At 46.7% G+C, this 24626-nt stretch overlaps 1 protein-coding gene, 1 long non-coding RNA gene and 1 pseudogene across 6 annotated transcripts in view; 1 reads left to right on the forward strand and 2 right to left on the reverse strand.

Annotated features, from left to right (window-relative positions):
• The window catches only part of CDH3 (cadherin 3), a 100270-nt gene that overhangs the window by 26206 nt on the left and 49438 nt on the right, over positions 1-24626 (forward strand). The window contains exon 1 of one of the 3 annotated variants that reach the window (XM_053604794.1): positions 22844-22976. The exons of the other annotated variants lie outside the window; for them this stretch is intronic. The gene's annotated coding sequence lies outside the window, so the exon portion shown is untranslated. Of the gene's footprint in view, positions 1-22843; positions 22977-24626 lie in introns of those variants that run through there. 3 annotated transcript variants of the gene reach the window in all.
• On the reverse strand, positions 6556-6717 carry LOC128580383 (uncharacterized; annotated as a pseudogene).
• On the reverse strand, positions 21106-22976 carry LOC128596089 (uncharacterized). 3 transcript variants are annotated; one of them, XR_008383065.1, is made up of 5 exons: positions 22850-22976; positions 22473-22638; positions 21974-22341; positions 21585-21753; positions 21106-21322 (listed from the first exon to the last, which is right to left on the reverse strand). It is a non-coding gene; the product is annotated as an uncharacterized LOC128596089 (long non-coding RNA). The 3 variants fall into 3 exon arrangements; XR_008383063.1 differs by lacking the exon at positions 21106-21322 and having other exon boundaries at positions 21410-21753; XR_008383064.1 differs by lacking the exon at positions 21106-21322 and having other exon boundaries at positions 21413-21753; positions 21974-22243.

A 24626-nucleotide genomic window follows, 5' to 3' on the forward strand; every position in this document is an offset into this window, starting at 1 on the left:
TTTTCTGCACCACATTCAGAGTCCTTTCTCTGCTTCAGATTCCTACGGTGGTTTCTGTTTCTTTCCTAGAACTGGATTTATATATAGTATAGTTTAGATAAATCTATAAATTTGAAAGTGCACATACCTCTCTTAGACAGTTCTTTACTTCTAGGAATGTACCTTAAAATATGCTCTTACATGTGTGAACTAATATGTGCACATTTATCATTTACCATACCATTGTTTGTAGTAGTAAAAGGTGGGTAACAAGTCAAATATTCACCAATAGAGGATCAGCTAAATGAATTATGGACATCCATTTCAGTAGAATACTTTGCACCAGTTAAAATGTGGCAAAGGAATAAGAAAGCTTGCTATTATGCATAGGGTACAATCTCTAAGACATGTTAGATGAGAAATGTAAGTTGCAGAAGATTCCTTCTTTGGAAGGAACCCAACCCCTCACTGACCACTTTCAACTCAACTCATTCTTCAGTAATTCCTCCCCTTTCCCTGTACCCTCAACCTCCTTTCCTGTTGGATTTTTTTTTCCATCAACTTTCAGTAATTCTATAATATATAAATTATTAAAAAAGGGAGGGCCAGGTGCATTGGCTCAGCCTGTAATCCTAACACTCTGGGAGGCTGAGGCAGGGGATTGCTCGAGTTCACAAGTTCAAGAATAGCCTGAGCAAGAGTGAGACCCCATCTCTACTAAGGGGCATTGTGATGGATGCCTGTAGTCCCAGCTACCGGAGAGGGATCACTTGAGCCCAGGAGTTTGAGGTTGCTGTGAGCTATGACACCATGGCACCCTAGCCTGGGATAATAGAATAAGACTCTGTCTAGGGGTGGCACGTGTAGCTCAGTGGGTAGGGCGCTGGCCTGATATACTGAGGGTGGCGGTTCATACTGGGCCCTGGCCAAATTGCAACAGAAAAATAGCCAGGCATTGTGGTGGGTGCCTGTAGTCCCAGCTACTCTGGAGGCTGAGGCAAGAGAATCGCCTAAGCCCAGGAGCTGGAGGTTGCTGTGAGCTGTGTGACGCCACTGCCACGGCACTCTACCAAGGGTGATAAAATGAGACTCTGTCTCTACAAAAAAAAAAAAAAGACTGTTTAAAAAAAATGGAAGGAAAGAAAGAAAGAGAAAAAAGAGAGAAAGAAAGCAAGAAAAGAAACAAACTACTAATACATGCAATGTTGTGGATGGACTTTGAAAACATTATTTTAAGTGAAAGAAAAAAGCCAGTCCCTGAAGACTATTGTACGATTCCATGTATACAAAATGTCCAGAATAGGGAGGCACCTGTGGCTCAAAGAAGTGGAGCGCTGGCCCCATATGCCAGAGGTGGTGGGTTCAAACCCAGCCCCGCCCAAAAACTGCAAAAAAAAAAAATGTCCAGAATAGACAAATCTATAGAGACAGAAAACAGACTGACGTTTGTCTGTACTGGGGAGTTTGAGAGGAAATGAGAGGTGACCGCTAATGGGTACAAAGGTCCTTTTTAGGGTGATGAAAATGTCCTGAAGTGGATTATGGTGATGGTCGTACAAGTCTGCGAATACACAAAAACCATTTCATTATACCCTTTAAGTTTGGAGATTGTGTGACAGATGAATTTCCTCTCCAATAAAGCTTTAAAAAAAAGCTGAAGAAAACAGCGCACATCATGATTTTTCTAGAGAAACTGTTACTGCAGACATGTCATGTGAGCACGTGTCACAGCTGATTAGTGAGACCAAAAAACCACAGATGACTCCAGCCAATCACGCTCGGCAATGCTCAGTCACGCTCCAGTCACACGATGGGACTTAATACTGATCATGAGGGTGTATAGGCCATTTTATAAATGCCATGCTGGGGCTGACAAAGCTAATCGTGCAGAGCATGTATAGCAGTGGTTAAGAGAACAGGCTCTGGAGTGAGACAAACCTAACTTTGGACCTGGGTCTGCCTTAGGGCCATTGGTGAGTTAGCTTCTCTCAGCCTCAGTTTCCTCATAAGAATAGAGATATTAATACCTACCTCATAGGGTGATTAAGGGGATTAAATGAAATACTACTTGTAGAAAAATTAGCATAGTGACTAGTACTGGGGAGAGGATCAGTAATTAGTTATAATTACTGGCATCTTTAATAATAAAGCATATAAATAAAGCACAAACACAGTGGCTGGCACATTAGGAAGTGCTCAAAACACAAGATGATAGAGTTATCTCCTTTTTGCAAGAAAAAATGTCTAAGAGACAAAATAAACTTTACAGACAAAGACAGAGAATTTGAATGTTGCTAAAAGCAAAAGTAGGTAACTTTGGAAGACTGTTATTTGCCCCACAATCTGGCTTTCACTTGGTCTCTCTGTAGCAAATATTCACACAGCCTCAAGTACCAGCAAACATCTCCCCTGGAGCCTCTTGGCCACTCCCACCACATCCAAGGAGCAAATCCAACCTTCTGGCAGCTTCTAGAACATTCCAACTAAGAAACTGGAGTTTTTGACAAGGTGCCAACACAGGAAATGACACTGCCCCTCCAAGGCATGAACTGAGCCAGGGAGCTAGAAAAGGAACTCAGAGTAGAAAATAATTGCAATTGGTTATTCCAGGAATGCAAGGTCATTTCAACACCAGAAAATCTATTCATGTAATGCACGACATTATCTTGTTAAAGGGAAAAAAATATGATAATCTCAATACCAGTGAGTAAAAGTAGTAGCTGATAAAATTCAATACTCGTTTGTGATTAAACATTAGTGAACCGAAATTGAAGGGAAATTCCTGTTCTTGGTTTAAATACTACACATTTTACATATCATAATGTTGCACATATATATTCATATATTTTATAAGTATCAAACAGCATACTTAATGTTAAAGTAATAGAACTATTCTCCAACCAGGAACAAGGCAAGGATGCTAGCTAACATTCTTACTCATTTAATGAGGTAATGGTAGTCAACTGATTCTCTACAAGGTTACAAAGACCACTCAATGGGGAATGAATAATCTTTTCAACAGACGGTTCTGGGACAATTGGACATCTTCCTGCAAAAGAATGAAGCTGGACTCTAACCTCGTATCATGTACAAAAATAAATTCAAGGCCATGTATAGTGGCTCATGCTTATAATTCTAACACACTGGGAGGCCAAGGTGAGAGAATTACTTGAAGCCAGGAGTTTGAGACCAACCTAAGCAACAGGGAGACCCTGTCTCCACTAAAAATAAAAAAATTAACCAGGTGTGGTGGTGTGCACTGGTAGTCTCAGCTACTCAGGAGGCTGAGGCAGGAGAATCACTTAAGCCCAAGAGTTAGAGGTTGCTGTGAGCCATGTGACGCCATGGCACTCTACTGAGGGCGGTACAGTGAGACTCTGTCTCTACAAAAAAAAAAAAAAAACTGGAATGCAAGCTCAGTGCCTATAGCTCAGCAGTAGAGCCCAGCCATATACACTGGAGCTGGTGGGTTTGAACCCAGTCCGGGCCTGCCAAACAATGACAACTACAACAAAAAAAAATAGCTGGGAGTTATGGCGGGTGCCTATAGTCCCAGCTACTTGGGAGGCTGAGGCAAGAGAATCACTTAAGCCCAAGAGTTTGAGGTGGCTGTGAACTGTGAACCACGGCACTCTACTGAGGGTGACATAGTGAGACTCTGTCTGGCTCAGTGAGTAGGGCGCCGGCCCCATATACCGAGGGTGGCGGGTTCAAACCCAGCCCCAGCTGAACTGCAACCAAAAAATAGCCAGGCATTGTGGCGGGCACCTGTAGTCCCAGCTGCTCGGGAGGCTGAGGCAGGAGAATTGCAGAAGCCCAAGAGCTAGAGGTTGCTGTGAGTCCTGTGACATCATGGCACTCTACCGAAGGCGGTAAACTGAGACTCTGTCTCTACAAAAAAAAAAAAAAAAAATGGGATGCAACCCCAATACCGGCTGCGTGGTACAGTAGATAAGCACAGACTTGGTTCCCAAATCCTACCTGGCCACTTACCAGCTGTGTGATGATGAGAAATTTATTTGACTTGTCCCTATGTCCTCCCATGTCCATGTAAGAATTCAAGAAGTTCGGGCGGCGCCTGTGGCTCAGTCGGTAAGGCGCCGGCCCCATATACCGAGGGTGGCGGGTTCAAACCCGGCCCCGGCTGAACTGCAACCAAAAAATAGCTGGGCGTTGTGGCGGGCGCCTGTAGTCCCAGCTACTTGGGTGGCTGAGGCAAGAGAATCGCTTAAGCCCAGGAGTTGGAGGTTGCTGTGAGCTGTATGAGGCCACGGCACTCTACCGCACTCTACCGAGGGCCATAAAGTGAGACTCTGTCTCTACAAAAAAAAAAAAAAAAGAATTCAAGAAGTTCTTAGGCCAGTGGTGGAGGCTCACGCCTATAATCCTAGCACTCTGGGAAGCGGAGGTGGGTGGATTGCCTGCGCTCAGGAGTTTGAGACCAGCCTGAGGTAGAACAAGACCCTGTCTTTAAAGTAGCTGGGGGTTGTGGCAAGGTGCCTATAGTCCCACCTACTTGGGAGGCTGAAGCAAGAGGATCACTTGAGCCCAAGAGTTTGAGGTTGCCTTGAGCCATAACACTATGCCATGACACTCTACTGAGGGCCACAAAGTGAGAATCTGTCTCTAAAATAAAATAAAATAAAATTTCAAGAAGTTAATGTGAGATTGGGTGGCGCCTGTGGCTCAAAGGAATAGGGCGCCGGCCCCATATACCGGAGGTGGCGGGTTCAAACACGGCCCCAGCCAAAAACTGCAAAAAAAAAAAGAAGAAGAAGAAATTAATGAGAGAAATTAGAATAGTTTCTTATAGAGAGGAAGACTGTTAAGTGCTACACATTGGTGTCACAGGATCACCCACAAAATGGGGTTGGTGTATTTTCTGGAGTCCTCGACCGGCGATATAGGATTAAGTTTCATGTATCTCAACTTGGACAATTCTCAAAAATATTGTTTGGAAAACAGTCAGTTGTAGAACTATGATATTTACGGAGAAGTACACCAGAAGTGCAGGAAGGACCTCAACCACCTCTTCAGAGTGTGTTTGCCTGTTGGAAAGCAATGAGAATGGGTTTCTGGGTGGAAATCGAGCAGTATTTTTGCTTTAATTTCCCTGTCCCTTTTCTTGTTATACAAAAAGGACACAAGTTTTATAATTTTAAAAAATGTTACACATAGGAAAAGATTGGGAACAAATTAGCTACAATTCTAACTGGTTAATTTGGCCGGGTGAGATGGAGTGATTATTGTTTTCTTCCTCCTTACTCTTTACTTCCCCTGTCCCGCCCAAATTCCTGTATTAACTTAATTACAGTAGTTCCACATCCTTCCTTTTCTGCCGCATCAGCTTGGCGACCTGACCTTCTCACCAGCCCTCACACCTGTCTGCTGGCAGGCAGGCCCAGCCTGGCGTGTGCCTTGCACCTGGCCCAGAGATCCAGGGCCTTTTAGCTTGGGCCCGGCTATGCCTGCAGGTGCTGTGTTCCTGCCAAGGCCTCAGAACTCAGGCTTTGATCCTCAAAAAGCTGGAAGCTACCAACTCATTAGTTTCACCCCAGTAACTATTAGGGGCTTCCCCATCCTCCAGTTCTTTAGGCAGGGGGACTGGTGCCCTCCAGCAAGCAGCTGGAAACAAGGAGGGGAGGCGTGTTAGGAAGGTAGGTGTGTGTGTATGTGTTTGTGTGTGTGTGTGTGTTTGCGCGCTTGCCCACACCTGCACCTGTGTGTATGTTCATGTGCGTGTGTACAAGTGTGTGGTGGGGAGCTGGGGTGGAGGCAGAGACACTTGCCAAAGGCCATTTCCTTCCTGGCAGGTGCAGAATGGAAGACTTGATCAAGCTCTTTAAATTTTTAAAAACTTCTGTTGGTGGTGTTTTGTCTTGTTGTCACTGTTTTACTGAGGGCAGACAAATGGGCTTTGGTATCCTTAACTATTGTGTCTGAGGGTGTGAAAGCCAAGGCTGCTCTAAGTATCTACAAAATTCAGATTAGGTGGGGGGTGGGGTGGGTAGAGGGTATTGGGAAGCAGGAGAAGTGTTATCACCTCCAAGAGAATTGATGCTGGCAAGCTCTAGAGCTTATCCGAAGCTCTAGAGAGGCTGTTCTGGTTTTGATTTGTAGGTTCTGGATTCAATATCATGGAAAACTACAGGGCAGATAAGATTGGGCCGGCCGGCCTGCCTGCCTTCCTTCCTTCCTTCCTTCCTTCTTCCCTCCCTCCCTCCCTTCCTTCTCTTTTCTTTCTTTTCTTTTCTCTTTTATGTAGGAGAAATATACTACCATTCAAATGCTACTGAGAACTCCTTTGGTTTTTTGTTTGTTTTTTGAAACAGAGTCTCACTTTGTCACCCTCAGTAGAGTGTGGTGGCGTCACAGCTCACAGCAACCTCCAACTCCTGGGCTTAGGCGATTCTCTTGCCTCAACCTCCCGAGTAGCTGGGGCTATAGGCGCCCATCACAACACCCAGCTATTTTTTGTTGCAGTTTGGCTGGGGCCAGGTTTGAACCCGCCACCCTCAGTATATGGGGCTGGCGCCCTACCCACTGAGCCACAGGTGCCTCCAGTTTATTTGTTTTTTAAGACAGAGTCTCACTCTGTTGTCCAGTCTGGTCTCTAACTCCTGGCCTCAAGTGACCTTCTTGCCTGTGAGCCACCATGAGAACTCCTGTTTTAATGTACCATGTTATGAATATATTCTTGTTCTCAAAGGAATAAGGAGCAGACATTTCCACATACAAAAGACTGATTTTGTTTTCCATTGAGGCATTTTATTTTTAAGTATGTATTACATCTCTAAAAAAAAAGAATCCCCCCCCCCAAAAAAAAAAGAATCCCAAGATTTTCCCTTCTCTGTGTTTACTTCTTGCTTCTTCATGATCCATGATGCCAGCTGAAGTCGTCAGTACAATGAAACTCAGCTGGTGAGATGGGAGCAGATTATTCTGCAATTTTCCTTCCTTTCCTTCCCTTTTCTTTCCCTTCCCTTCCCTTCCCTCCCCTACCTTCCTTCCTTTCTTTCTTTCTTTCTTTTTTTTTTTTTTTTTGAGACAGTCTCAATCTGTTGCCCTGGGTAGAGTGCTGTGGCATCAGAACTCACAGCAACCTGGGCGGCGCCTGTGGCTCAGCGGGTAGGGCGCCGGTCCCATATGCCGGAGGTGGCGGGTTCAAACCCAGCCCCCGGCCAAAAAAAAAAAAAAAAAAAAAGAACTCACAGCAACCTCAAACTTTTGGGCTCAAGCAATTCTCTTGCCTCAGCCTCTTGAGTAGCTGGGACTACAGGCACCCACCACAACACTCGGCTAGCTCTTCTATTTTTTGTAGAGATGGGGTCTTGTTTTGCTCAAGCTGGTCTCAAAGTCCTGAACTTAAGCAATCTTTCTGCCTCAGCCTTCCTAAGTGCTTGGATTACAAACATAACCACTACGCTCAGCCTACATATTATTATTTTTTTAGTTAAAAATATTTTAAAGTCCAAAAAAAAAAAAAAAATATTTTAAAGTCCAAACATTTTGTTATAAACGTTTTCAAACACACACACAGAATGAAAGAATTGCATAGTGAGCACCCATATACCAAACCTGGATTCTCCTATTGATAGATTTGCTTTAACACAGAACTGTCCAGGTAGCTATCACTCTATCCAGCAGTCAAGACATTTCACTTTACATTCAAGAACACATTGTGTACATCTTTTCATAAAAATATTCTTCTATAATAGTGTGTTATACAAAACAAATAAGTAAAAAATTTAAAAAGCAAACGAAAAAAAGAAGAAAAAAAAATTTTTTTTTTTTGTAGTTTTTGGCTGGGACTGGGTTTGAACCTGCCACCTCCAGCATATGGGGCCAGCACCCTACTCCTTTGAGCCACAGGCGCCACCCAAAAAAAGAAGAAATTTAAAAAAAATAATGTGTTTAATGGCTGCTTCCTATTCCATCATGGAGTCCAGCGTTTATGTAATATGTGCCTTATTTTGAGTCCTTAATGAGAACATTCCACTTAGCATGTTTGGGAGCACCAATAAATAACACCTGTCTTCATAAACTGAGTTCTAAACCAACAAGAAGAAGACAAAGGGAGTCAGCAGATGGGAGCCAGAATAACACCTTCATTACTAATGAACCTGCTATTGGAGAATGTAGTCTAACTCTGGGGGCAAGTGGGTACGTTACTACCGAATCCCAGTATTAGGAAGTCTTAACCAATCAGCTCTACTCTCAGCAAGGGTGTAATTTGCCTCCAGAGAAACTTTTGTATGTTTGAAAGATTTTATAACCAAATGTTTGGACTTTTTCAAATTTTAAATTAAAAATGAGCAATTATTCCCAAAAAGGAGAGAGAAGGGGGCTGGGCTATACACACCCACTAACTGGCTTATCAAATGAATTTCACTAATCAGACTAAGATACTCAGGCACTCATCCTCCTCTTAGAAAGATAAATGACATGGGAGTACTGAGGTTGAACATGTAGCAATAGATTCACGCACTTACTAGAAATTCTATCACAATAAATGCAATAAAAAGTGTTTCTCAGAAGGTAGCCCTGGTATTTTGTCGTTTTAAATCACAGAGAGAGAAAGTTATTTTCTTTTCAATTATCTTTCAGTCTTTCAAGGAGAAAGTCTCACTTTGATGTTGCTGTGTCTTTAACATCTAACACTTGATGACTTCTTTTTTTTTTTTTTTAAACAAAGAGCTGGTCCCAGGCTCAGCCTCCAGCTAGAATTTAATAACATTGCTTTCTTTTTTCTTTTTCTTTTTCTTGTTTTTTTTCTTTTGTAGAGACAGAGTCTCACTTTATCGCCCTCGGTAGAGTGCCCTGGCGTCACACAGCTCACAGCAACCTCCAACTCCTGGGCTTATGTGATTCTCTTGCCTCAACCTCCCGAGTAGCTGGGACTACAGGCACCTGCCACAACACCCGGCCATTTTTTTGTTGCAGTTTGGCAGGGGCTGGGTTTGAACCCACCACCCTCAGTATATGGGGCCGGCACCCTACCCACTGACCCACAGGCGCCGCCCATCACATTGCTTTCTTTTTCATTTTTTTTTCAATCAGCTTTCTCAGGTTGAAAATTTTCATTATACTTATTTTTTTTTTTTTTTTTTTGTGGTTTTTGGCCGGGGCTGGGTTTGAACCCGCCACCTCCAGCATATGGGACCAGCGCCCTACTCACTGAGCCACAGGCGCCGCCCTATACTTATTTATTTATTTTTTTTTTTGAGACAGAGCCTCAAGCTATCACCTTGGGTAGAGTGCTGTGACATCACAGCTCACAGCAACTTCCAACTCCTGGGCTCAAGCAATTCTCCTGCCTCTGCCTCCCAAGTAGCTGGGACCACAGGCATCCGCCACAATGCCCAGCTATTTTTTGGTTGCAGTTGTTATTGTTGTTTGGCGGGCCGGGCTGGATTCGAACCCACCAGCTCAGGTATATGTGGCTGGCACCTTAGTCGCTTGAGCCACAGGCGCCGCCCTTGTACTGACTTTTTTTTTTTTTTTTTTTTTTTTTGTAGAGACAGAGTCTCACTTTATGGCCCTCCGTAGAGTGCTGTGGCCTCACACAGCTCACAGCAACCTCCAACTCCTGGGCTTAAGCGATTCTCTCGTCTCAGCCTCCCGAGTAGCTGGGACTACAGGCGCCCGCCACAACGCCCAGCTATTTTTGGTTGCAGTTTGGCCAGGGCCGGGTTTGAACCCGCCACCCTCGGTATATGGGGCCAGCTCCTTACCGACTGAGCCACAGGCGCCACCCTGTACTGACTTTTTAATTGCTTACCTTTTGTTTATGGCAAATAGTGTTGGTTTCTCAACTGACATAGTAATATTAAGTGTTTTTGTTTTTCTGGGACAAGGTACCATTCTGTGACCTGGGCTAGTTTGCAGTGATGTCATCATAGCTCACTACAACCTTCAACTCCTAGGTTCAAGGGATCCCTGCCTCAGTCTCCAGAGTAGCTGGGACTATCTGCACCTGCCATGATGACTCTTTTTTTTGCGGTTTTTGGCTGGGGCTGGGTTTGAACGCACCACCTCCGGTATGTGGGTCTGGCGCCCTACTCCTTTGAGCCACAGGCACCACCCGACTCATTATTATTATTTTTTTTTAGTAGAGATTGGGGGTCTTGATCCTGCTCAGGCTGGTCTTGAACTCCTCCTCTCAAGCAATCCTCCCATCCTTGGCCTTCCAGAGTACTAGGATTATAGGAGTGAGCCACCCTGTCTGGTCTAAATTTAAAAAATAAATCTGTTTTAATTAAAAGTAAATTGATTTTAAGAGAGATTTAAAGTATGGAGCACCCAGATATAAGGTTGACTTATATGACTGAAATTTCAATGACTGAAATTTGGAGAACATGGTTCTGGGAAATTCCATTTAAGAAGCAAACCTTCACTTGACCCCATATACCTCTGTAGCTGTACCCCATTTATTTACTCCCCTTTAAGCAAAACTTAGAAAAAGCTGTCCAGACATATCTCCTCACCTCTAATTTACTCTTCTGTCCAGTTCAGTCTAGCTTCTAGGTTGACTCTCCTGTGAAACTGTTCTCCCAATGACTTTGAGTAGCCACATTTAGGGTTCATACCTCTGGCCACATCCTTCATGGTCTCCCAGCATTATTGGACCCAGCCAAACACTTCTCTTCCCCTTTTCTGGAATCCTCTCTTCTGTGGACATCAATCTTCTGGTTTTCTGTTAATCTCTCTAGTTCCTTCTTTCCCACTATCCAAGTGCTTCAGGGCTAATTAAATGACTTAAGGGTCACCTATAGAGAAACAGGAGATATTGGCCTATGTATTTCTAACCTAGCCTGAACTCTTAGGGCCAGACCCAAATAGGCCAGAGCCAGTATCTGCCTCTGGCCAGCTTCACAGTCCAGTTGGAACTCCTGCCTCCTCCTGTGCCTGATCCTATTTCCATAAATGGCGCCACCATCTGTCCACCCTCCAATAAGTGACAGCCTTGATTCCTCTTTTCTTTTACTTCCAAAACTAATCTATCAGCAAGTTCGTCAGTCTTACCCAAAGCTCTATCTAGAACCAGATCACTTTCCTCCATCTCCTCTGCCACCACCCTGGTCTATGCCAAATCCATCATCTGTCACCTGAGCATAGCAGACCCTCTTTTCTTGTCCCATCTTCCCATGCTGTCTACCCCGAAACAGTTTTTCACACAGTAGCCAGAGGGATTGTTATAAAATATAAATCAGGTCATATTCTTCTTCTGCTTAAAATTCTTCAGCAGTTTCCTCTTAGCCTAGAATAAAAGTCATACATATTGACTTCTCTGTTCCTGCTTTCTAGACATTGCCTATCTCAGGACCTTTGCACACATGATGTCCTCTTACTGAAAGACTCTTCCTCCCAGATTTTTCCATAACTAGCTTATTCTCTACCTTTAGGTCCTACCGCCACTATCATCTCCTCTGAGCAGCTGGTCTGACCTTTCTTTCAAACATGGGCTGGGTCCCCAATAACTATCTGATTACTCTATCTCTTTCTTAGCACTTATCACAGTCTATAATGATCTTGTTTGCTTATTTCTCTACCGTTTATTATCATAAACTCAATGAAAGCAAGGACCTTGGCTATTGGGTTCACTGTTAAAGCCACAGTGCCCAGAGTAGTGGCTGACACATAGCAGGCCATCAGTAAGTATGTGTTGAATGTAATGAATGGAGAGGTAGGTCCCCATGGGGGACTAGATCAGGCAGGACCTTATAAGGCCTGAATAGAGAGCACACTGGGGAGGCATTTAGGGATTTTTAATCAGAGATACAAAGTGATCAAATTTGGCAGTTTGAAGAGCTCAGTCTGCCAGTAGTGGGGAAAACAGACTGGAGGGGCTCTGAGGAAAGCTATTGCAGTAGTCCAGGAGAAATATAGTAAACTTCAAGGAAATAACATGTGCAGAGTCCCTTAATAATATGGATTGGGGGGTGGTTATTACTAGCAATATAACAGGCAAGCAAGGACTGCTTGAATTAATAACTGAAGTTAGGAGTTTGAGAGATAGAGGGGTTTGTGTATCCCCTGGAATCTCTGAGTTTCCAGTCTCCTCCTCCAGTGATAAATACTAGAATTCCTCATCCTTATCAAATTATTTTGTTTATTCTGGTAGTTTATTTTGCATTCGTATCTGCATTCTTACACCAGTATTCCTTCTCATCCTTTTCGTCCTATCAGCTGGGAGAGGAGAATTTCATGGAGAGAGTTTGTAACACTTCTCTTAGCTGTGTGACCTGAGGAGTCACCTGATCTCTCTGAATTCTGTTTCATTTTTCTGTAAACTGGGGACTCTGATATTTGTTTAGTCTATTGTGGGGATCATTGAATGAGCCTACAGATCTACAGAAAATAGTTTCAAAATACAAAAAAAGGCATTGTTGGTTGGGTACGCAGTGACTCACACCTGTAATCCTAATTAATCCTGTAATTGCTTGAGCTCAGGAGTTCAAGACCAGCTTGAGCAAGAGTGAGACCCTGTCTCTACTAAAAATAGAAAAACTAGCCAGACATTGTGGCAAACGTCTGTAGTCCCAGCCACTTAGGAGACTGAGGCAAGAGGACCGCTTAAGCCCAGGCATTTGAGATTGCTGTGAGCTACACTGATGCCATGGCACTCTACCCAGGGCACCAGAGTGAGACTCCATCTCAAAAAAAAAAAAGCCATTATGATTTTATTCCATAAATATTCATTAAGCACGTACAGTGTGCCACAAAGTGTTGTTGATACTAAGACTACAGCAATGGGGGAAAAAGGACAAAAATCCAGTCCTCGTGAAGTTGATATTATTACTGAAATCCATTCAGATGCTAAGCTTTTTTTATTTTGATCCTACTTTCTCAAACTGTCAGTTCACCTTGGGCCCCTATTTAAAAATATAAATTCTTGGTGGGAGTCTTACTGAGTCAGTAAGGGAAAAGTAGTATGGCCAAAGGGTTAACAAACTATAAAATTATTCAGAACAGCTGGAAAATAAAAGATTAAGTGGATTAAACTACCTCCCTTTTCCTTTTCCCAAACACTGATCACCTACTCCCAGCAATCCTGCATACATGTCTGTTTATATACTGAATTTTCCAAAACATTTCTAATAAGAAGAGGTTTCAGATAGCTCACAGGGGAGCAAGTCCAAACATCAGAACCAGCCATGTGACCTTGAACAAGGAGGTGGTGGAGAGAGCAGAAAGTGCTGTCCTTGGCCTTATTTTTGTCTGCCACTGAGCTTAGTGGGTGACCAGAGGCAGTTCATATTCCTGATCAAAATCTTGGTGTCCTCATCACTAAAACAAAGTTAGGTTTCTTGAATAATACCAGTCTATGAAAGAATGCTGTGTTAGCTGCATCAGAATCACCTGGGGAGCTTGTTAAATCTCCAAATTCCTGGGCCCCATAGACTGGGAGTCTGATTCAGTAGAGCTAGGATGCCATCCATCACATCCTTCAGCTTCCTGGGCCATTTCTGATATGTATCCAGATTTAGGATCTCACTGGGCTGGATCAAACTCTCTGTGCCTCAGTTTCCTCATCTATAAAATGTAATCGTTGCTCTAATGATAGAATTAAATAAGTTAATTTAAAAAAATAAGTGAATTTAGGGCGGCACCTGTGGCTCAAAGGGGTAGGGCGCCAGCCCCATATGCCAGAGGTGGCAGGTTCAAACCCAGCTCTGGCCAAAAACTGCAAAAAAAAAAAAAAGAAATATAAAAAATAAGTGAATTTACATAATGCACTTAGAATAGGGGCTGGCACATAGTAAGTACTGTGTAAGTTTTTTTTGTTTGTTTGGGTTTTTTTGTTTGTTTGTTTTTTGTTTTTTTTTGCAATTTTAGACCGGGGCCAGCTTTGAACCTGCCACCTACAGTATATGGGGCTGGTGCCCTACTCCTTTGAGCCACAGGTGCACCCAGTAAGTACTGTGTAAGTTTTAACTTCCATCAGTCAGGGTCCAATCAGGAAGACAAAAATCACTGTTAAGAATTTAAACCAGAAGGAATGCAGAGGTAACCGGGAGGCTGAGAATCCAAACAGGGGACGGTGATGCAATTCAGAGATTAGGCAGCATTAAGTCATCGGCCCCTTAGCAAGAAGAAGACAGGGAAGGTGGTATTACTGGAGCCCAGAGTCTGGGGTCACCTGGCAGACCCATGCAAGAGCTGGAGCTGCAGACAAGATACTGCTAAGGAGGAGGAGGACTCTGGCTTCTGTCTTTGCCCCACCCCCAGCCTCCCAAGAATGCCTTCCATTGGCTAAACCCAGCAGGAAGACATCTTTCTTTTTTTTTTTTTGTAGAGACAGAGTCTCACTTTACCGCCCTCGGTAGAGTGCCATGACGTCACAGGACTCACAGCAACCTCCAGCTCTTGGGCTTATGCGATTCTCTTGCCTCAGCCTCCCGAGCAGCTGGGACTATAGGCACCCGTCACAATGCCCAGCTATTTTTTTATTGCAGTTTGGCCAGGGCTGGGTTTGAACCCACCATCCTTGGAATATGGGGCTGGCACCCTACTCATTGAGCCACAGGTGCCACCCATCTTTTTTTTATATGATTTATTTATATTTGCATTAATTTATAATTTCCCATATATAGCCCAACTGATTTCTTTTTTGTTGTTGTTGTCATTGTTGTAGTTTTGGCCAGGGCTGGGTTTGAACCCACCAGCCTTGGTACATGGGACCGGCGCCCTACTCCCTGAGCCACAGGCATGGCCCAGGAAGACATCTTAAGACTGCCTGGGAAACATAGTCTGCAGGGGTCACTACCTGCTCTGTAGACAGATTATTATTATTGTTATTGTTATTGTTATTATTTTCTCTAAGGTCCTTTTTGGCCCTAAAGTTCTCGTATCTCTAGACCTTAGCTAACTACTGGGATTCAGGGCATCGTGAGTGCTTATTGATTAATTGATTTCTTGCCCTCAACATACACACATACATAAATGCTTGGCCTCTGATCTCTGGAAACTGACAGCTCAGGCCTTGGCAAAAATTCACCAGTGCTGAAGGCAGCACGGCTCCACCCAAGATTCAAGGAAATGGAAGGTATGCGGATCAGGCTTCCCCTTGGGGACAGGCTGCCTCAGCACCTTTAAGGATTCGGAAGTGATAAATGGGAAGAGCTTTCCAGTGACATCACTGAGCAAAAAGGAGAGTGCCAGGGAGTTCAGGAATAAAGAAGTGAGATTGTGGAATCATGTGTGCAGAGTGCTAAGTAGAGGGTGCCAGGAAATAGGGCCTCACCCTGCCTTAAGGTCATTTCCTGGAAGATTGGAAAACACCCACTGTCTTTGGGATACATCCCTGTAACTGTGCTCTGTGGGAGTGAAACTCTGGGAATTTGACTACCAAAAATGGGAAGAAAAGCTCTTTCTAAATGTTTCTTTGAGGACTTAGAATTTGACTTTGGACCAAAGGCAAATATGTTGATTTTTGAGAGGTTTTTACAGAAAGGATCTCATATTGTGGAATTCTTCCAAATATACCAAAGACTTGTTTCCCAGAATGATTCTTCCAGCAGGTATTTTTGAATGGCATGTTGGCAACTAAGTCAGGCAATGAGTTTTGGAGTGAGACAGAATTGGGTTAGCTGTGGCTTTGCTTTTCTGCCCTGGCTGTGTAGCCTCAGGCAAGGGACTTAACCTCCGTTTCCTTATCTGTAAAATAGAAATAATATGAACTACATTTGTAGAGTTCATATTAGAATGAGATCACATTTGAAAGTACTTAGCACAGAGTCTGGTATCCAGTGAGTCATCAGAAAATGGTAATACTGGGGCTGGTGGAAATGGCTCATGCCTGTAATCCTAGCACTCTGGGAGGCCAAAGAAGGTGAATTGCTTGAGCTGAGGAGTTTGTGAGCCCATCTTTATTAAAAATAGAAAAAAAAAAAAAAAGAAGAAGAAAATGGTAGTAGTTCATTTTACTATGACTTGCATGATTGGTATGGCATTTTGCAAAACATCTTCCTTGTATCAGCTGATTAGATCTCACATCAGCTCTGTGAGGTGGGCCTGGGAACCACAGTGATTTTCCTTTTAGCAACAAGCACCCTGCCAGATGTTAAGCAGGTATCATCCTTTTGGCTAGAGTATCTATTTTATGCCAGGCTGTTCTATACAGGTCTCTTATGTTTACTATCTCCTGAAGTGCTTTACAAATACTAACTCTGAACCAATGAGGAAGGTATTATCATGCTTATCCCATTCTACAGATGAGAATACTGAGCCACATGGGGTTGAAAATCACTAAGAAGAGCTGGATTCAGGATTCAAAGCCAGTTAGTATGACTCCAGAGTCCTTGCTCTTAATCATTACTGTATGTTGCCTCTCAAAATATTACATAGGTACTTACAAATCAAGGTGTGATAAGCGCTATGAAAAAAAAATAAAGCCGGGTAGGGTGGCACCTGTAGCTCAAGGAGTAGGGCGCCGGTCCCATATGCCAGAGGTGGCGGGTTCAAACCTAGCCCCGGCCAAAAACCACAAAAAAAAAAAATAATAATAATAAAGCCAGGGAAAGGGGGGAAAGAGGGCAACAGGAGCATGCTGTCTATGCAGGGTGGTCACGTAGACCTCTCTGAGGAGCCATCTGAGCAGAGACCTGCAGGAAGTGAGGGAGAAAAGCAGAGGGATGTCACAGAGGGAAGAGCAAGTGCAAAGGCCTGAGGGGGGCCCTCCCCTGGTGTTGGGGAACTGCTGGGAGGCCAGTGGGAGCCCCTGGAGGGATGCAGGTGCCTTTCACAGAGAGAGAAAGAGTGCAAGTTTGTGGGGAAGGTTGGGAGTTCAGTTTGGGATAACTGACCATCACCCATCATCTGGGAATGACTATCTCCATGTGGAATGCTTAGAGGGCCTAAGTAACTCACCCAGGCACCTAGACAGTCATTTTCAGAGGGAGGATTCACATTCAGATCTGTGGACCCTGACTACAATGCCATGGGCATTTCCCATTTGGGTACTATGGGGAAGTCTGCAGATGTTAGAGCCTGGAAGTCCTGATCCTGGACACCAAAGAGCTTTTGAGGAGGGAGGAAAGAGGGAACGGAGAGTGAGGCAGAAGAAATTTCACAGGGCAGTGAGGAGCACGTGTTTAAATGTGAAATGTAGACAAGAAACACCAGGAGAGTGCAGTTCTTTTGAAAAAAGCAAAAAGATTGGAAGAGTCATAGCCCTGTGTAGGTAGAGGGTGTCAAGCAGCTGTTATTACAGGTATGCACCACTATACCACTAGTTCTTCTATTTTTAGTAGAGGTCGGATCGCACTCTTGCTCAGGCTGGTTTTGAACTCCTGAGCTCAAGTAATCCAGCATGAACTTTCTGACTGCAAAGAAGCTCCAGAGGCCCAGGGCTGTACCGGGGCAGGTCTTTCTCCCTAGGGTGTCCCAGAATTGATACTTTGCCATTGTGACAAATAAACATCTCTCCTGTACACGACCACAGCCTACTCAACACACCACTCTTAGGCATCTCTAAACATGCCCCACATGGAAGTTCTGATCTTTGCCCAATCCCAAGCTTGCTCTACCTGCTCTGGGCAACCAAGAATTCTTGTGCCTGAAGTGACATATCAAGGAAGTGCTTTCATGAGAAACTGAAAAATAAGTGGGAGAAGCAGGATAAAGAAGAGAAAGAAGCCAAGCAGGGGTGTGACTGCAGGGCAAGTCACAAAGAGGGTAGTTTCTGCTTCCACAGGGGAACTTTGGGGTGTCAGTTACATCCTGGAGTTTGACTGACGATGGGGACAGAAGTTCACACTCCTGCATTAACTGGTCACTGGTACCTGGCTGGGGAAGTAAATTCCTGGGCACCTCCATGCAAGGACAAAGGGACAGAGAGAGAATTACAGGTACAGGCTGTTAGGAGCATCAGCACACAGAAGCCAAGGGAGGGCGCCCAGAAACTGTAAAAGGGGATCTGGGCAGCGCCCTGACTATGTCAGCTACTGTGCCTTCCCAACCTCCCCAAAAGGCATTGCTCTCCCACTGACTGCTCTGGGCCAAAAACCCTGGAGTCATCCTTGACCTGCTCTGTCTCCCACACTCCCTGTTTGAGCCCATGGCCAATCTCATTGGCTCTACCTTCAAAATATACTCAGAATCTGATCACTTTTTCTGTTAAGTAATTTTTAAGAAGAATTGTGGTAAAATACACATAACATAAAATTTGTATTAACCATTTTTAAGTGTATGTTTCAGTGGTAATCAGTGCATTCCTGTCATGCAATCATCACCACTCTTTTCATCTTGCTAAACGGCAAACTCTGTGCCTATTGAACATTGTGTTTATGCATTCATCTGTTGATGGACACTTAGGTTGATCCTACCTTTTCACTATTATAAAATAACACTATGGGCTCACACCTGTAGTTCAGTGGTTAGGGTGCCAGCCACATGCCAGGGCCTGCTAAACAACGACAACAATAACAAAATAAATAAATAAAATAAAATAATGCTATGAAATAATGCTGCAGTGAATGTGGGTACAAGTATCTCTTTAAGCCCTTGCTTTCACTTTTTGGGGGTACGTACCCGGAAGAGGAATATGTAACTCCAATATTTTGAGGACCTAACATACTGTTTTCTATAGTGACAGCACCATTTTACATTCCCACCAACAGTGCACAAGGATTCCAATTTCTCTACATCCTCACCAACGCTTGTTATTTCCCAGATTTTTGTTTGTTTGTTTTTGATCTTACCATTTCTGTTTTTTTGTTTGTTTGTTTGTTTGAGACAGAGCCTCAAGCTGTCGCCCTGGGTAGAGTACCATAGCATCACATCTCACAGCAACCTCAAACTCCTGGGCCCAAGGAGCTGGGACTACAGGCACCTGTCACAATGCCCGGCTATTTTTTTTTTTTGGTTGTAGTTGTCATTGTTGTTTGGCAGGCCTGGGCTGCATTCAAAACCACCAGCTCTGGTGTATGTGGCTGGCGCCCTAGCTGCTGAGCTACAGGCACTGAGCCTGATCTTACCATTTATTACCCCCTCCACAATGACCAACCTGAACCAAACCATTTCATCTTTGGCCTGGATGACTGGCCTCCCTGCTTCTGCCCTGGTCCCCTATAATCTGTTTTCAACACCAGTCCTCTGCTCAAAAGCAACAGTAGCTTCTTTCCACTCCCACTAAAAGTAAGAGCCAAAGTTTTAACAATGGCCTTTTAGGGAGGGCTCTGCAAGATCTGCTCCCCGTCCTCTCCCAGACTCTCTGACTCACTTCCTACTTGCTCACCTTACTTCAAGCCATACTGTTTTTTTTTTTTAATTTTTTTGTTCCAAGTGATCTGTTGCCTTAGGGTTTTTGCCCTGTTTTCTCTGCCTGGACTACTCTTTCCCTAGATATCCTTAGCTTTACCTTGATTCTTTGGGTCTTTGTTCAAATATCCCATTCTTAGGCAGCTGGGCTTTCTTGTTCCCTTTCCAACCCCCATCCATTTTTTTCTGTGCCTAGTCCTGAGCTTGGGGAACAAAACCCTTAGGCACCAAATCACCTGGGCTTTCTTACCCTCAGGCTTGTGTGTGGGTTGAGTGAATGGGAGACACTGTCAGCAGGTGAACTGTTAGAGGAGAGAGAAGCTGGAGTATTTTTTCCCCTTTGCCCTTCTTGCTGTGCTCTGGGCGATGGCTGTACTTTCCTCCACAGCTGCTTATGGGAGGGGAGTCCCCTGTCTTTGCTCTTCCAGTGACCCTATTTCCTCTCTTTTCCCCTCCAAGTCCTCACAGCAGTGATGCCTTCCACTCCTGCTTGTCTCTCGTGCCTCAACACCCCTGTTACTTCCTAACCCCACCCATGCCCCTAGTGCCTTCCCTAAGACACCTGAACCACCTGAGCTGGATATTGTTTCCTGCTAGACCCTCACTGTAACACCTTCTGGTCACTTTATTGACAATTTCCAACCCCAGCTCCTGTCCGGTGATTTGCACTTCTCGTTCTGTCCTTGTTCTTCGACACAGCACACTACTACCATCTAACACATTAAGTATTTACTGATTTTTCTTTACTTTCCTCTACCCTCCACGCTGAGATGGCAACCCTGAGGGTGCAGGGATGCTTGTCTGTTTTGTTCGCTCTTGTTTCCTCCGCCCTTGGCACAGAGCAAGTATTTGTCGGCAAATATTTGTTAAATGCATGAATGAGTGAACGACCGACAAGAAGGGTTAAGGAGAAGGCAGCGTGGTCCAAGTTGCAGGCAAAAGAGCTGACTCTTAGGTTCTGGGTTGGTGTCTCCGCCCCCGCCCCCGCCCCCTCCCCGCGCGCTGAGTGCCCGGGAAGGAGGCGGAAATGAGCGCGCTCAATAGCCCCCCAGCCGGGTGTTTACTTAATTAGGGCCTCTATCCCGAGGCTCGTTAGTGTTCAGCCTTCCGCCTAATGGCTTCGTATGGCTTCGTCTGGCTTCGGGCGGGCGGGAGGCCCTTGCAGAGGCCTGCGCCACTCTGTCCCATCCGAGCGCGGGCATCTAACCTCCCCTCTGGCACGGGAGGTGCCCCCTGCGGGAAGGGGAGGCGCCGGCAGGCCGGGGCTCAGCAGGCGGCCGCGGGCTCTTGCTGCGCGCCCTGCACCTCCCAGACCCGGCTGCTGCCTGCCCCCAAATCCAGCGCTCCCGCGACGCCTGACGCCGACTGCTGGCTTTACCCTCAGCCGTGAAATTGAAGGATTACAAAGCTTCTCACCCTCTTAGCTGGGGGACGTAGGGGTGCTGGGGAGTAGAGAAACGGCTACCTAGGCGGAGGCGGCCAAATGAGCCGGTCTCAGAGCAATAACACCAGGCAACATTTGGGCACTTACTCTGCGCCAGGTACTGAGTTTAGCGGTTTTAAAAGTGTGAATTTATTCATCCTCGCCTACTTGTACTAGTTCATTTAATCCTAGTACCCTAGAGGGTAGGTGTCTTTTTTTGTTTGTTTTTTGAGTCAGAGCCTCAAGCTGTTACAAGTGGCATCACAGCTCACAGCAACCTCCAACTCCTGGGCCCAAGCGATTCTCCTGTCTCTGCCTCCCAAAGTAGCTGGGACTACAGGCACTCGCCACAACGCCCGGCTATTTTTTGGTTGCAGCCGTCATTGTTGTTTGGCGGGCCCGGGCTGGATTCGAACCCGCTAGCTCAGGTTTATGTGTCTGGCGCCTTAGCCGCTTGAGCCACAGGCGCCGAGGGTAGATGTCTTAATAACCCCAGTGGACAGACAGAGCCGAGAGACCCACAGGGGCTACTTCATTTGCCTGAGGCTTCCGCGCTAGCAAGTGGGCGACTCGGGTTTGAACGCAGAGCCGATGCTGGATAGGGAGAGAAAGACTCCCGCGGTCGCAGCGCGGCGCAGCCCATCGCTGACCACGGGCCTGGCGGTGAGAAGGACGGGGAGAGTTACCATTAGCCTTTGCAAGCCAAAGATGCTATAATTTAAAACTCTAGTCCCTCCCTCAACCCCTTAAATCTGAGCTAGGGAGGGGATAGGGCGAGGGCCAAGGGGCGTCATCGTGGGGTTTCCCCGGGAGCAGGAGAAGATGAGGGAAGACTCGGGGAACAAGAGAGTGGAACTGGCCTGGGAAGTTCGGCTCCGTGGGGAAAGGGCATGCGGGGCGGAGCGATTGATTCTCGGACCGTTTCTGTGCCCTGGAACCAGTCGCGTGCGGCGAAGAGACAGCGCTTCTTGTCCAACAGTAGTGGGATGAGGGTACAGAAGAGGAACGAATCCCGGCTGCGTCGTTTATCTCCCAGGAAGGGTGCAGGAGAGCTGTTTTCCAAGGGAGAGAATCACCGGAAGGCTGTTCTGCACAGCAAGCAATTTTTACCTAGATTATATGCAGTATATCAGACCAATGAAAACAACTGCGTGTAAAATATTGCCTTTGTTATTTACATTTCGCATAGATGAGAGCGCGTTATTTATTTATGGGGGCAGAGGTGTTGGAGATTATGGGGCTAATAACCACCCCCTGCCTCGCACCCTCTGGCGCCACTACAGCTTCCAAACTCTGGGAACTTCTCACCTGTAGAAGGAAAGTCATGATTCGCAGGCGAGTTGTTTCAGATTCTGTAAGGCGGTCCCTCGGGCCCTCACTGCTAGTTTTCAACTCCTGATCCTTCCTGCCGGCTGGCACCGGAGGTGGAGAAAGAGGCAGAGGTCGGCCCCGGCAGTAGCCGGGTGTGGGAGGGCACACCGGCCTCCATCAAAGCTTTGGGGCGTGAGAGGAACTCCGGGGAGCATGAATAGGGAGCCTCTGTTTCAGGCGGGTTCAGATGCATCCTTCCCGCTGTAACTGCAAGGCAGACACATTTCTCTTCTGGTGCTGTGGGGCTGAGGAGTTGGGGCATTTTCCCCCTCGAACCCAGAACTTTCGAGACAAGAGCTGAGTCCCTGAGAGGAGAAAAGCCCGCAGAACGCGGGAGGGCAGAGGCTAGGGGCTTAGCGGGCGCCTCCTTCTCTCCAGCCGCGGCCCCACCTGCGAGGGGGAGGGGCCTCGTGGCGCTGGACCAATCAGAACCTACCTGCGCTCACCTGGCCGCCTCCTGCTAGCGCTGGCTAACCGTGGTGCTCAAAGGGGCGCGGAGATTCTAGCTGAGCACGAGCCAGCCTTCGTGCTAGGTTCTTCTCCTCTTTTATCCAGCCATGGAGCTCCCTAGTGGGCCTTTTGCGTCCCTCCTCATCCTCATCCTCCAGGTACTCCACTGTCCTGCCCTTGCCAGGTCGGGATCATTTCCCTGGAGGGCGGGCGGTGTCCGCACGCGGCGTGGCGTCGGTGAGAGCGTGGGGCTGGGTTTTCTCCGGGCTTGTTTAGTCCGGGAGGCCCGGTACGGATTCCCCAGGATGGAGTGTGCAGGGGCGGGCACCCTTGTGACCTCAGCCTCCCTCTTACCCTCTCTACCTCCAGGCTGAGGTTTGTTCGCTGCAGTGCGCGGCCTCCGAGCCGTGCCGGGCGGGCTTCGGGGAGACTGAAGTGACCTTGAAAGCGGGAGGCGCGGAGCTGGAGCGTGGCCAGGCGCTGGGGAAAGGTAAGACCCTCCAGGAGCCGGCCCGGGTGAAAGCACGGAGCTGGGGCGCACGTGGTTGGCTCCGGTGTGGTTCGTACGGTAGTGTTCAGACCCGGGCAGGGGACTTCTGGCGCCACCTCAGGCCCTCGAGAGGCGCAAAAAGTGTCTGGGGGGCTGGGATTGGGGGTGGGTGGCTGACTGAGAAGGCCCCCCTTTGATGTCCAGCCCTTCCTTGCCCCGCAGTTTCTGTTTACCTTGACCCCCTCCTTCGGGACACTGGGCAGCTGAGCCCCTCACCCAGCCCCGACGTGGGCAGCTCTCCCCGGCTGGCCCCAGCGGAGGAATGCGCCGTTCACATTCTTCCCTCAACCCCCGCGCAGGTGTGGGGATGAGCCGTGCCCCGGGCAGCCCCCTTCGCCCCTCTCGGGTCCCCTTTGTGAACCGGGCTTTGTGTCTCCGACAGACAGAACGGGTCTGTTTCTCTTCTGCGCGCTCCCCTCCCCCGCCCTCCTTCTTCCCCAGCAGCTGGAATGCACTCTTAACCCTGCCCTTCCCGGAGGGGCTGCGCCCCTGCAGTCCGCCTGGAAACTGCCCTGGCACACCTGGCCTGGGGCCATCTCGTACGGGGGACACCCCTACCCTTCCCCACAGCGTCTTGGGACGGGGATGCTAGCTAGGTCAGGGGAGCAGGGGGAGTGTCCCTGGCCGGCAGGCCTGTGGGGTAGGGGGGTCGTGGATGCGAGATCAAAGCACGTTTTGATCTCCCACTCTTCCCCCACACACACACACCTCAAGTGCAAAAACTTGAGAGTGGAGGTCATTTGTGTGAAGAACCAGTATGTTGTGAGACCCAGGCAACTGCTGGCTGGTGGAGGGAAAGCTCCTTCCCTTCAGGTGGAGTGGACAATGGGGGTTCCTCTGTGAGATGAAGCTTATGTTCCTAAACAGGAGTTTGATCTTGGATTGTTAGTTGGAGCTCCGGGGACCCTTAAACTGAAATGCGTTTTTCTGAGGACTGGTAGGTAGTATCTACAGTTTATCTAGAATCCTTGCCATCTAGTATTTCTTTGGTGCCTCCAATCAGCATACCCCTCACCCTATGTGCAAATTCCTACAGCTTGAAATGTGGGGGTATCAATTCCTGGGGGAGGGAATGGCTGCCCTTTGTTTCTCAAGAAGGGACCTGGAGGCCTGAGTCTCTAGAAGCCTTTTCTTAAAAAAAAAAAAAAATTATTTTCCCAAATAACTCTGCAGATTGACAAAACAATTAACACCCAGGCTTGCAGGCTAGGCCAGGATCCTTAAACCCTTGGCTGTAGGGAGCTGAGGAGAAGGCATTAAGAGGCCATGCCTCATAAACTTTAAATTCTTGCGTATGGGTTTATTACTGGCTGGCTAACAAACTGCAACTCAGCCAACCTGTAAAAATGTTAACTCAGGCAGAGCCCCAAATCCAATTCCGGCTCCCTGTGGAAGCTTTATTGCTAACCAGACCTCTGCCAAATCTACACCCCTCCCCCCCACTGTCAAGTTCTCTGACTACAGGCTGGGAAAGCTGGCTATGCTTTCTTTGAGTGTTGTCTGTGCCTTATCTTTCTTACCCAAGCAAGAAATATCAGATTAGCTGTCACTTCACTAGGCTTGAGGTTGTTGGAGGGAAGCAGTGATCAG

Source organism: Nycticebus coucang, chromosome 2 (genome assembly GCF_027406575.1).
Source record: "Nycticebus coucang isolate mNycCou1 chromosome 2, mNycCou1.pri, whole genome shotgun sequence".
Classification (NCBI taxonomy): domain Eukaryota; kingdom Metazoa; phylum Chordata; class Mammalia; order Primates; family Lorisidae; genus Nycticebus; species Nycticebus coucang.